General features: G+C 35.6%; 1 long non-coding RNA gene across 1 annotated transcript; it reads left to right on the top strand.

The window, feature by feature from the left end:
- The first annotated feature begins 537 nt into the window (after window positions 1-537).
- LOC129145571 (uncharacterized) lies at window positions 538-13,765 on the top strand. The gene is made up of 4 exons (XR_008551318.1): window positions 538-577; window positions 5,539-5,749; window positions 6,159-6,262; window positions 13,634-13,765. It is a non-coding gene; the product is annotated as an uncharacterized LOC129145571 (long non-coding RNA).
- Window positions 13,766-14,202: the final 437 nt, after the last annotated feature.

Raw genomic sequence — 14,202 nt, 5'->3', positions numbered from 1 at the left:
AAAAATTTCCTCAAACATAGTTCATTTTGTACTGCATATTGATATTGGGTAAATTCTGTCTCAATAACATTGGCAAGAAACATAGTATTGTTATTCAGTGGAATTCACCTTACATGTATTCAAGGCCACTGAGCGGATTCTTTCCACAGATTCTGCTTCATCTCCTCTTTCCTCCATGAATAATTTCTTCTGAATTCTGTACTCCCATCTCTTTGTTTCAGGAAACCTCAGCAAAAAGCAAGAGTCTCTTTCTGGCAAGGCCTTACTTTTTGCCAGTGACCCACCAGCTCAGCAAGGTTCCTATGTGTGAAAGAGGCTGCAAAATGATCTTGTAATTCAAGTTTGTGTTCTCACTTCTTTAAGATTCTAGCCAGCCTTTAGTAAAACATTTGAAATAGAAACATTACTGAATATTCTCACTTTCCAATTTTAGCTCTTCCACCTAGAGCACCATGAATTGCTGGTAACATCTGAGTCTTAACTTCCTCATCTCTAAACTAAGGACATTCCCAGGTTTGTGATGAAAGGAGGAGCTGATGAGCACAGTGCATCTGCATATGGTGGTGCTTGATAAATGGTAAGTACTATTATTATGACAGAAGCATTCCATTTTTATTGACAAGTTTATTTAGCCTTTTCCTAGGGTCTTAGGTTTTGTTCCATATTACTCTCAAGTTTCTTACAAGTTCTCATCTTTTTATATCTGTGATTCAAAATCTTTGTGACTTAAAAAAAAATTTATGTTCTTGTATGTTTACATTCTTATTGTTACTTAATTAGCTTTAAAATATTTTATTAATTTCTTTTAAAACGTTATTTTACTGTTATTATTCTACTTTTGTTTATATTTCAATTTCCTCTTCTACAGAGGTATACATATATGAATTCTGAATTTATTTTCTGATTTCGTTTTTATACTAAAGGCTTACATGAAAACAAGGCTGCTTTTGGGGTACTAGTTTGCTCTTATCATAAAGGGTTGGTGGCAGTCTATTTTCCCCCAACTATGTTTAACAGAGTTCTTAGAATTTGTATGGGAGCATATGATCCAGCAATCCCACTCCTAGGTATTTACCCAAAGGACACAGAAACATCAATTCCAAAGAGCACCTGCACCCCTATGTTTATAGCAGCACTATTTACAATAGCTCAGCTTTGGAAACAACCCAAATGCCCAAAAATAGATGACTGGATCAAGAAGATGTGGTACATATACACCATGGAATATTACTCAGCATTCAAAAAAGATAAACACATGCAATTTGCAGCAACATGGATGGCGCTGGAAGGGATCATGCTCAGCGAAATAAGCCAAAAGAAAAAGAAAAATACCGGATGGTCTCACTCATAGCAGGAATATAGAAAACTTAAATAAGGGACCAGGAAAATGAATAACTATAAGAAAGTGAAAATCAAAATCAACAAAAACTATGAACCAGAGACACTCTATGGGGGTGGGGGCGGGGAGGGTAGGGATTGGGGTCAAAATAAGGGGGTTGCAATTGTATGGGGAATATAAAAAATAAAATTTATAAAAATAAATATTATACCACAATTCTGTGACAGAAAAAAAAAAAAAAAAAAAAAAGAATTTGTATGGGAGCAAACAAAATCTGGAGAGGCTTAAGACAGCCAGAGTTTAAAATCTGCTGAATGCACGTGTAACAATTATCTTTACCACAACAGCATAGTCTCATAGCAGTCATTAATTACACTGGTACTTTTACTTTGTAGTGCTGTTTTTGCTGTTTTTAATGCATTTTCCTGGCAACACCAATAATTAAACACATATTTAGAGTAACAATGCAAATAACTCATGATTTTTTCCTCATTTGTTCATTAAAAATTAATTAGTGTTTTATTCACTAATTTACTATCCAACAAATTAAGTATTGAATACTTTATTGAAGGGATGGTTCCTGTGTTGGTGCATCCACCATTAGCTATTTAGCCTGCACAGACTGGTATGTAGCCATGAGCCTATGGTTAATAGAGCATTTGAAATGTGTCAATATATGTAAGGAACTGAAATTTTTCTTTTATTTAATTTTAACATTAAATTTTAATACTGAAGTTGTGTAAAATTTCTGAATAAATTTAACTTTATTGAATGTGCAATATCATTTTATGTTAATTACACATTGCAATGGTAATACTTAAATATATTTCATTAAATTAAAATATTAAAATTAATTTCACCTTTTTTAACCATTTTCAATTTGGCAATTATAAAATTATGTATGTGGCCTGCATTATGTTTCGATTGGCTAACAATTGCATAGGCAATCCTATGGCCATCAAATAAGAAGCTAGTACGAAGTAATGTCACAATAATGTGAAAAAGGTATGACTGATTAGTATTAGAACTTATGAAAAGAAAATTAATCATTATTCAAAAATAGAAAAGAAACACCTAAGAAGACATCTTCAATTCTGAAAGTTGGAGAAAGTATCTATAGGGTAGGAGAAAAGCAATTACTTAAATCTTAGGCAATAAAATGACTGATAAAGCTGAGAGGAATTACCACTGTCAATTGATATCATGAAATATAGGAATTAAAAGTCATTCATGATTCATCTCTAAACCCTCATCTTTTGCAAAAATTGTTTATTCAGGAAATCTTCAAAGGTATTTATTGTATACCTACTATGTATTAGGGATTGTTTTAAACTAGATGCTGGAGACACAGCAACAAACAAGACAGAAAAATCCTTACTCTTGTTACATTCTAATTGGAGATACATATAATAGACAATTGTTAAATAAATGTACAAAAGAAAAGATAATTTCAGATTTTGACAGTTCTAGGAGGAAAATAAAATGGTGATAGCTACAGAGAGATGGAGGAGTAAGGAAGGCAGCATCGGCTAATTTAAATGGAGTGTTCAATGATGACTTCATGGAGAAAATTGCATAGGAGTTGAAAATTGGAAGTAAAAAATTATAAAACAAACCAAGATCTGTTTGAATGAACTGACAAATGGAAAGACCTAAGGACTAGAGTAACCTTGGTATTTTCCAGAAATAGACTACTATGATGGTACATATGAAGCTGGAACTTAGGCAGAAGCCGGATCATATCTGACCTTAGAAACCCACATAATGACTCTGGATTTATTCTATGTATGATAAAAACTGTTGAATTTTGATCAGAAATATGATATGAATTGATTGACTACTGCTTGCTCTGTGTAGAGGATGTAGAGGAGTCAATATTGTTTATCATAGAAACTATTTCCCCATTTGTAGTCTCGCCATTTAAAATTATTTAAAATTATTGCTTCCTATTTTTGTTATCATTATTTTGATGACATATTTGCTCTTCTTTGTTTATAGGATTAAAAATTGCAGGTATATCTGATGCCTCACTATGTCCCTCCTGAGGTGTTTCACCATCACCACATATTTTATGCTTACCATTCACTTGCAAACTTTTACAATTTTGTCCTATAGTTAGTCCATAAAGAATATCTTCTATCTACTATGTTTATTTATGATTTTATGAGAATGTATTATTTGTTGCAAAGATTTTTTCAGATTTATTGAGATAAAAATAGCATAAAATACTTTGTAAGTTTAAAGTGTACAGCACATCAATTTGATATACTTAAATATTGCAAAATGTTTACCCTTGTAGCATTAGCTAACACTCCATTGTGTCATATAATTACTATTTCTTTTTCGTGGTAACAACATTTAAGATCCTACTTACCAATTTTCATGTGTATAATACAGTATTGTTAACTATAATGTCAAGAATTTGTTCATCTTCTAACTGGAAATTTATACTCTTCACCAACATCTCCCCATTCATGACCCCATTCCAACCCCACCACCCCCATACCCTTCCCCGAACAGCCCCTGGTAACAATCACTTTACTCCTTGTTGCTATGAGTTCAACGTTTTTAGATTCCACATTTAAATGATATCCTACAATATTTGTCTTCTCTGCTTCACATTTTACTTAGCACAACATTCTCAAATTTCATCCAACTTTTTGCAAATGAGGAAATGGTAGGATTTTCTTCTTTTTTTTATGACTGAAATAATATTCCTCTGTGGGGTGTGTGTGTGTGTGTGTGTTTTACATACTCTTTATCAATTATCCATTTGGTCACTTCGGTTGATTTTGTATCTTGGCTATTGTGAATAATGCTGCAGTGAACATGGGGGTGCAGATATTTCTTGAGATTTTCATTTCTTTCGGATATAAACCCAGAAGTGAAATTTCAGGATCATATAGCAGTTCTATTTTAATATTTTGAGAAACCAACATGTTTTTCATAGTGGTTTACCATTCCTATGAATAAATGCACAAGAGTTCACTTTCTCCACATTTTGCCAACACTCACTAGCTCTTGACATTTTGGTGATAGTCATTCTAACAAGTATGAGGTTATATGTCTCATTAAGATTCTGATTTGCATTTCCCTGATGATTACTAATGCTAAATATATATTTTTATGTGTATGTTGGCCACTTGTATGTATTCTTTGGAAAAGTGTCTACCTATTCAGTTTCATTGTTCCAATAAAATTATTTTTTATTTGTTTTTGCTATTGAGTTTTATAAATTCTTTATATATTTTGTACTTTAAGCCATTATCAGATGTGTGATTTGAAAATACCCATGTACAATAGGTTGCCTTTTCTTTTTAAAGATTTTATTTATACAAGAACTGGAGTACAGTCCAGATGTGCGGGAGGGTGAGAGGATTTACTAGAGACAGAGAGGGGAGCAGAACAGGCAGAAGGACCAAAGACACTGCTGAGGAGAGCAGCAGGCAAGGCAGGAGAGGTCTGCCGTGCCATGTGGGTATCTCCCTGGCCAACTGGGAGTTGAACCCATGCTGCAGAGGCTGTGGACAGCTTCACAGCACTGTGCTCAACCTGCTGTGCCACCACGGAGGCCCAGGTTGCCTTTTCACTTTTCTTATGGTTTCCTTTGTAGTGCAGAAGCTTTTTAATTTGATGTTGTACCACTTGTTTTAGTTTACTTTTGGTGTCATTAATTGAGGGGAAATATCAATAAAAACTTGAATCTGAAGTGCTTCCTTTATTACATTTGTCTTTGTCAAAGAAAACCAAAGTTTTTTACAAGTCAATATTTGGATAAACTTAAATAAATTAGAATTTTTGCAGTATATCCTCGTGTGTGTCTGGCTGCTGATATTGCAATACAATCACTGGGCAAAATGGTTATAATAATTTATGTTTGGCTATGCTATCAGACTGATTCTACTAAGATTCCAATAAGTAAAATGTCTGAAAACAATTTAAGAATAAACTATGTATTACGAATGCCATTAATAATAATGAAAAGGCAAAATTAATTGAGTTGTGAAGACACAGATCTTTTCTTTTATGGTCAATGTGTAAAACTTTGTGGTGTTTCACTTGATGAACATTAAGCTCATTTTTGTCCACATTAAAAATAAGAAATTTCTTCTGCAAATATATCAGCACCTGCAGAGGCATGGCTAAATGGCTATGCTATGCTTTTTTTTTTAATTTTTTTTTATTTTTTATTTTATCAGCAGGAGACTCTCTCTTCCCAGAACAGTTGCCTGGCACACTGTCTAAAATGTGACTCCCTTGTGTTTTGAAAAAGATGGTGTCTCCACTGAAAGGACAGCACACAATAATGGGACTTTTGGCTTGGAGTTGCTGGCTGAATAACAAATCTTCACTGGTGAAAAATGAATCCATACAACCTGCTCTGTATCAAAACTCATAAAACTGTGTTTGGTATGCATAGGTTGACATCTTGTCTTGTTCTTGTTTCAGTTTCAGTGGCAAACATGATACTAAGGCAGGTATATTTTCATTGACCAAATTGAGATTTTTCTTCTTTCTCTCCTCTCACTCTTTCCTTTCAAAGATAAATTTGTTTCCTTTCTCAGTGATTTATACAGCTACGTGCATTACAATACTGCTTTACATGCGAGTTTTTATTTTGACTATCTCAAGGTGATAAATTGTCTTTCATGGCATTCAGAGAATTTAGTTTAATATCAAGAAATAGTCAAATTGAGACAATTGCATGGATAGAAGTTTCAAACCTGTCTTTTAATCTAGTGTATTGAGTTCATTTTGAAGAAGCATTAAAGAAGAGTAAAGTGTTATTTATCACACTAAATTTGTTTATAATTTCCAGTAGCTACTAAAAAACATGAAGAGGATGTTCTGGTGGCAACCATACCAGGCTGAGAACGTTTATTGTTGATTTGGGCAAATGGATAAGGAATCTTGGAGCCTTAGGTAGGTATGACATGCCTTTAATGCTGAAGCAGGGGACAAAGTACAGAAGCAGAGCAGAGGGCAGGGAGGTTGGGAGGCTGGAAGGCAGGCAGCAAGTGAGCCTCCAAGCCCCTGTGATCTCTGCTATCTCTCTCTGGCTTCTCTCTCTCTCTCAGGTTGTCTTTTATTTTTAAGATTTATTTATTTATACAAGAACTGGGGTACAGGCCAGAGATGTGGGGGGTGAGAGGGTTCACCAGAGACAAAGCGGGGAGCAGAACAGGTAGACAACCGAAAACACTGCTGAGGGGAGCAGCATGCGAGACAGGAGAGGTCTGCTGTGCCATGTGGGTATCTCCCTGGCCAGCCGGGAATCGAACCCATGATGCAGAGGCTGCAGACAGCTTCACAGTGCTGTGCTCTACCCACTGCGCCACTGGGGAGGCCCGCAATCTTATCTTGTAATGATCTTCACATGTCCATAGTCATAGGTGTGTAAACCCCATGCTTGTGCTCACAAGCATTTTTTGCAATAACACATCACCGTGGGTAATGAAACCTGGGAGGAAGCAAAGCTATGGCTATAGCATTTAGCAATGGGAGATGAAAAAGAGCCTGCGCCTCTCCATTTCCCTTACGGATGTTATATATTCAAAGACATTAAATACAAAGTTTTTTTTTTTTTAAAGAGCTGATTTCTAGACTTCTTAAACTTCTAATAACTGGTAGAATCCATAACTACCCTATATACCAATCTCTAAAGCTTAAATTGCAAAAACTCTACTTTAAGGTTGTTAGATAAAATATAGGACACTCAGTTCAATTTGAATTTCAGGTCAATAATCAATATTTTTAGTGTAAATATCTCCTAACAATTATTGAAGAAATCTAGCAACTCTACTATCTGATACTATATTAAGAAATGATAATTTAGGTGTCAGTAGCTCAAAAACTATAAACTACTATGTAAAAATGAGGATTTATGTGTACATGTGATGAGGCCTACTTAGCTTTTTTGATGTACACTAAAAACTACAGTTATTTATGTGTCTCAAGAGAAATTTCAAAACTTTGACCAAGTCTTTCCTTTTTTTTTTGTCTTGCACTTTACTGCTGCAAATCTCCATATTCTTCAGCACTCCACACTAGTAGTTTATGGGACCACTGAAAATAAGCAAGGTTGTTTATTGGCAATTTGATGCAAGATCCAGGTCTTCAACATATATGTCTGTAAAGCAGCAATGTTCATAAAATCAATTCCCATGTTAACACATACCTTTTTATTTCGCATATTAACAACAATAATAACAATAATTGTTATTAAAATAATCTAATATACAGATTTTGGAACCAATGAATCTGGGTTTCTACTTCTAACATACTGTAACTGTATAGCCTTAGAGGAATCATTTAACTACGCTTTGCTTCTGTCCCCTCCTGTTAACTAGAGTTAATAATGGTACTGGCCTCATAGGTTTGTTGCAAGGATTTAATATGTTAATATAAGTACTGAGAGCTAATCAGTTGCACCACCGGAGCTCCTAATATGTTGTTGGGTTTTTGGTTTATTTTCTGTGTGTAGTTACTATATCAAGGTTTTTATAAAATTACCACATTTAAACTTCATAACAATAATTTGAAGTTAATTTTATTAATATACTCAATAATGTGATATGCCTAGTTTATAGTCAGGATTCAAGCCTTGTGTTTTTAATCATCATGTTATCCAATAATATGTTGATTACATACACACATACTCTCAGGAGTTGAGTTATTTGTTTAACTAAATCTAAAGGAAGAAACCCATTTTAATAGGGGAAGTGTTTTTAATTGTGATGCTTGTTTTCTCTTTTCATCAAGACTGTATTCAAGAAATCCCAGGACACCGCAACCTACCTTTGACTAGAATTGTTGCTTTTGTTTGTTGCATTCATCAAACAATAACATCTGTAGTTTTGTTACTTTGAAAAGTGCAAAGACTTCTTAATTATGAATTTTTTTCTAAAGATTTATTTATTTATTTATACAAGCACTGGGTACAGTCAGAAGCACGGGAGGGTGAGAGAATTCACCAGAGCCAGAGCGGGGAGCAGAGCAGGCAGAAGGACCGAAGTACACTGCTGAGGGGAGCAGCGGGCGGCAGGAGATGTCTGTGCGCCATGCGGGACCCTTCTCCAGTGACTGGGGAGCAGCCGGGGATCGAACCGGCGATGCAGAGGCTGCGGGCAGCTTTGCAACCCAGCGCTCAACCGCTGTGCCACCGGGGAGGCCCAATTATGAATTATTCTTAATAGTTCTTTTTTTTGGCTGTGTGTCAGTCTACTTTTCCATCCATAGACAGGCACTCATAAGCATGTATATGTATCTGTTAAACTTATAGTTCAACTTAATGAGAAATTGGTTACTAATTATCTAGTGATATCCTAGATTTAAAAAAAAAAAAGAAAAAGAAAGAAAAGGAAATTTGTCACTTTTTTGTTGAATGGTGAAGTGAAGACAAATACAGAGAAAACATCTGAGAAAAATCAATCAACAGAGATTGCTAATTGGGGGAGCTGCATATCAGTTAAATGAAAATAAAGGAAGATAGTAAAACTGTGAAACCACACTGAAGCATACTGCAACCCAGTTTTAGAGGAATATTTTGGTCCAACAGACACAACAGATTTCAAAAGCAAATGATATTTAAAATTCTTTTGAGTTTGTCAAAATATTGTGAGGACATGTAAACCTTAGTGACAATTTCTTGAAAAATCATTTCTTCTTATCCCCACACTTAACTTCTTAGAGATGTTTTCACTGCTTTTCTTGAAATCCCACAAATTAGCAGAATTCTCACTTCCTTGCTCTGGAGAGAAGCTTCCTTCCTATACTTCCCCTTGGTCCTTTAAGTCTTCTTCTCTTCCCCCTTTTCTCTAACTTCTATTCTATTTTCTCTTCATATCCACCCACTAGTTTACACTCACTATCATTTCATCATCTCTACTCCTAAAAGGAAAAATGAGAAACTTCAGGCAAAGTAAGGACCCTCTTGGAGAAAGGGAGACAAAAAGACCAGCAACATTCATTCTATTTTGTTTTGTTTTGTTTTGTGCAATCACTGTTGAAACACTCTGAAGACACATACAAGGCAAAATTTTTCAAATGAAATGAAGCAAGCGCAATTTATATTTACCCATTCTAATAAATGACATATTTGATGAATTTACCAAAGCATATGCTATTAATGACACTGATTCTTTTCCTGAGCCTCTCATTATCTGCCTCTCTTTCCCACCCTTCTCTCTCTTTCTCTCATGTTCACACACACACCACATACACACACAGAGTTCTCTTCTGGTTTATATTTGAAGTTAGTCAATGAATCTAATTCATTTTGCACTGTTGGTCACAGGCAAATGGTCTTTCAAATAAGCGTGTTGTTTTCTGGAGAATACTATCAATTACCTGATGAAATCAAGAGAGGTGGCAAGAGAGCCAAATGTGGGCCTTAGAAAGATGTACTTTTTATACATTAATCTTTAGTGATGACTTGAAAAAAAGATGTACAATATAATCAAGACCTTGATTTCTATGGTTTTGGTAAACAAAAGTAGTACTAATAATGCAAATTAAAGATTTAATGTTGTAATGTGAAACAAAGAAAGCAAGTGGAGACATTTTGATGAAAGAGAGGGTTGTAAAATATTAATATTAATATAACAATAATAGTGGCAAATAATAACAACTGTGAAGAGATTTAAGCACATATTATCTAATTTAACTCATAGATCAATGCTGGCAGTGGTGTTGTTTTCCTACTGATAAAGGGAGGAGCTGAGATTTATGTGAATTAAGTAACTGCCTGTGGTCTATCAGTCTATCATGGCTTGTAAAATACAGAGCCAGGATTCAAATCCATCTCTACTTAATCTAAAGCTATGCTTTAAACATTTTGATAAATACATCTGTGTGGGTAAATACATATTTAGGTGTGTTTTTTATGTGATACATATTTGCACATATATGATAACCATAGTAAATGCTTCAATAATCAGTTTCCTCCTATAGGGAGAAGATATTTACGAGATGAGGAGAACTTTCTTCTAAGGTTATAATTTTTTTTAAGATTTATTTATTTATTTATTTATTTATACAAGCACTGGGTACAGTCAGAAGCGCGGGAGGGTGAGAGAATTCACCAGAGCCAGAGAGGGGAGCAGAGCAGGCAGAAGAACCGAACTACACTGCTGAGGGGAGCAGCGGGCGGCAGGAGAGGTCTGCGCGCCATGTGGGACCCTCCTCCAGTGGCCGGGGAGCAGCCGGGGATCGAACCGGTGCTGCAGAGGCTGCGGGCAGCTTCACAACCCAGCACTCAACCGCTGCGCCACCGGGGAGGCCCTAAGGTTATAATTTTGAGACAGATCGTCATAATACAATGTCACATAGCTGTGTGTTTGGATACTGGAAGAAATAGAGGATTAAAAGGTAAAGTGAGGTAATGTCATGGTGGATTGTGTGAGTGTAATAGTTTATCATTACCTTTCATATGTCTTCCTGGGTGTTTTCACGTGCTTATTTCCAGAGGGTATATTATTTTCTTTTTCACTGATTCATGATTGAGTTGAATTTCTTGCTTCAGCATTATTTAATTTCTTTTATCTATTTTACCCATATTGACATCTTCTTTTAATGTTGAGTATCCTCATTAACTGCTGTGACTGGTCATCAATGGATTGTGATAATACAGAAGGAAATATGCAGGGAAGTGAATACTGTTGGTCTCTTAGAGAGGCTTGTTCAGAGAATCAGAGACTTCCCAAGCAGTGAGGACTGATGCCTGTGGTTTATGGGAAGCCTAGATGACTCTTATTCCTGAAAGGGAGAATAGGGAACCAGGCTGGTCATGCTTTAACACAAACCTTTTATAACACCATTTGGTCCTATGAATAGTGTCTGATTTTAGTTAGTCTTGGGCGCCTCTTACATGAACATCAAATAGCTAAATGTGTCCCTAAACTTCTGACATGAGGATGGGATACTATAATTTGATATTCCATATTCTCTCAGTTGGTAGTAAATGCAGGGGCCAAACACTGCAGGAACTCAGGCACATTAGTTTAGGTTTCCAGCTCAGCACACTAGTAAATGATGGTCTTGAGGAATTGCTCAAAGCTCTGACTTCCCACTGATAGTAGGGATACCTCAGCGCCTGACAATCTCACATTTACTGAGTACCTAGCAGTCATATATGGATGCAATGGGTTTTATAGCCTTTAGACATGCTCAATCATCTTCAAAAAGATGCTGTTTAGTTGGGAAACAAGGTGGACTGCTGAAGAATTGGAACCCTATAAATAAGATTTGTCAGAAGTTCCCACTAGTTTGAATCGTATGAAGTTTTGAGGTCACTGCTAATTTATATTGTGTTACAAACTCTAGTCCATAAAATGGGCCCAGTTTTACCTTGCAGTAGAGCTTCCCAGGAATCTGGATACAAGTGCATTGCCTTCAATAATGCTCACAAGTATTGTGTTGTAAACATAATGGAACATCCAATATAACAGCTATTGCTTTGTCACGTTCTCATTTCATGGATAAAGACAATGATAGAAAAGGATGAAATACACATGAATTGTACAAATCGTGGTCTTCTGTTATTTTATCTCTAGTGTAAAGGTCTACTCATCCATGACAAAGTGAATTCCATAGGGAGAAATGGAAGCTTTAGAATAAGGGCTGTCAAACCTCAGTGTGAATCAATGTCACCTGGAAGATTCAACAGAAACAACTCTTTGGTCCCCAAGCCCAGAGTTCCCATTTGCTGGGCCTAGAGTCAGGGCCCCTAATTTACTTTTCTAACAAGTTCCCAGGTGACACTGATGCTGCTTCTCCAGGGAATACCCTTTGCAAACCACTATCTTAAAACACAGGAAGAAAGGATAAAGAAAAAGTAGCCTCATGCTAAAGTGTTCTGCCTTATATCTGAAAAAGCAGTGAATAAAGAAGCGGGACTAAATGTCTAAGTTATTAAAGTTTGTTATTCTTTACAGGTAATATTAAAATGCAGAGCAGACTTAGAAATGGTGGGAAGTCATGGAACAGAACTATTTAATTTAAAGATGTCATTTGCTGCTTGTGCTTATTTATTTTGTAGAAAGAGACTTGTTTTCTCATGTTCAACTTAATTTTATTAAGGCTGGTGTATTCTAAGGGAAATTACAAACATTGTGACATTTGACTTCTTTAGTACTTTAGTATTTACCTATAAAAATGACATTTACTTAGGGCCTCCCCCGGTGGCACAGCGGTTGAGCACTGGGCTGCGAGGCTGCCCGCATCCTCTGCAGTGCCTGTTCGATCCCCGGCCACCGGCGAGGGTCCCACAAAAAAGACATTTACTTAAATAACCAAAATATCATGATTACAAGCTAAGAAAATTAATAATAATTACTTACCTAATACTTATCTATATTCAAATTGCTTAAAATTATCCCCCAAATGTCCTTTTTATCTCATTTCTCCACATCAGGATCTAGTCCAGGATAACATATTGCTTTTGGGTGTTGTGTCATATAAATCTTTTTTCGTTTAGAACAGTTGTTTCATGACACTGAGTTGCCAAAAAGAGAGGCCCATTTGTCCTGTAGAATGTCTCATTTTTCTGAATTTCTTGTGCATTCTTGAGAAAAGCGTTGATCAGATTATGGTCAATATTTAAGTAGAAGTGCATACTAGCTAATGTCATGTATACCATACTGCATGATATCAGCAGACAAAGAATATCTGATTTTCTCATCATTTGCATTGCTCAGACTGTGCATGTTAATGACTTCCTAATCATCTGCTATTATGCCACTTTCTCTCATTGCTACCAGAGTATAATCTATGTAGTGTTACTTTGATAATATACAGACGTCTGATCCTTGCATTTTTAACTTATGGATTTAAAACCACCTGATAATTCTTCCCTAAATCAATAATTTCATTAAGTCTTGAAAAATAACAATTTACTAATTCTCTTATCCCTTCTCTCTATATATTAGCTGGCATTCTTGTTAAAATTAGAGCTTTTGTTTACAACTGAGGCTGTTTGGTCACCTCAAATGGTATTTTCTAATGGAAAGCTCAATCTTCCCATAATTTACCAATTTTCAAAGTAATTGGTGTGATTAAATGCCTCAAATGTTGACAAATCGTAGATTCTAGCTTTTTCTGTAAAAGTATCATTAAGGACAGATTGATTTTCACAGACTAAATGTGGGTCAGTTGCCTACCATTATTCTGAAAGTGTATTCATCTGACGGAGTAAGCTGTCAAGAAGCAAAGAACTGAAGACAAAAAGGACAACTTGTGACAGGAAACAGGTGAATGCACTACCCAAAAAACTCAAGGTCTCATATTTTTTGTTAGCCTCTTCAGGGTGAAGCATGGAAGGAGACACATCTAACCAGAAAAGGACTGACAAGTGAGAAGACATATGCCATTTGCTTTGAGAGACATTCATTCCAACATATCCAGATTGGAGAAGAGTGGCCACTAATTTTTCTTACTAGAAATGTAAAAAAAAAAAAAAAAGGCAAGGGGATGTAATGTTTGCAATGTGTTTGGTTTGAGTCTATTTTGGGAGTGGTAATGATGGAAGAAATGCTGTCTTTTATTGTATTTATAACCATGCTGACTTTGCAAAGGGAAAACAGACTAAAGTCATTAGATGAATGTAAAAAGGCAGTTAAATGTAAACATAAGGGAATGATTTATATGGATGTCTTCAGCATTTTTTCTATCTCCCAGAGCTTATTTGAAACAACAACAATAACAACTACCCATCATTACAGAATTAGAGGAAACCATTTTATTTACCTCAGGTTGAAGTAAAAGTAAGTCCCAAATTATTTCAGTGAGTTTGCTGGTGATAGTCACAGCTGTTTTAATTGTGTAGACCCCATGTAGTTGAACTTTGGCAGATGTTTTAGAATCAT

The sequence above is a fragment of the Talpa occidentalis genome, unplaced genomic scaffold, assembly GCF_014898055.3.
Source record: "Talpa occidentalis isolate TD23 unplaced genomic scaffold, MPIMG_talOcc4v2.1 talOcc4.1269, whole genome shotgun sequence".
Taxonomy (NCBI): domain Eukaryota; kingdom Metazoa; phylum Chordata; class Mammalia; order Eulipotyphla; family Talpidae; genus Talpa; species Talpa occidentalis.
The sequence above is the reverse complement of the archived record's forward strand: the minus strand, read 5'-3'. Positions and strand labels throughout refer to the sequence as shown.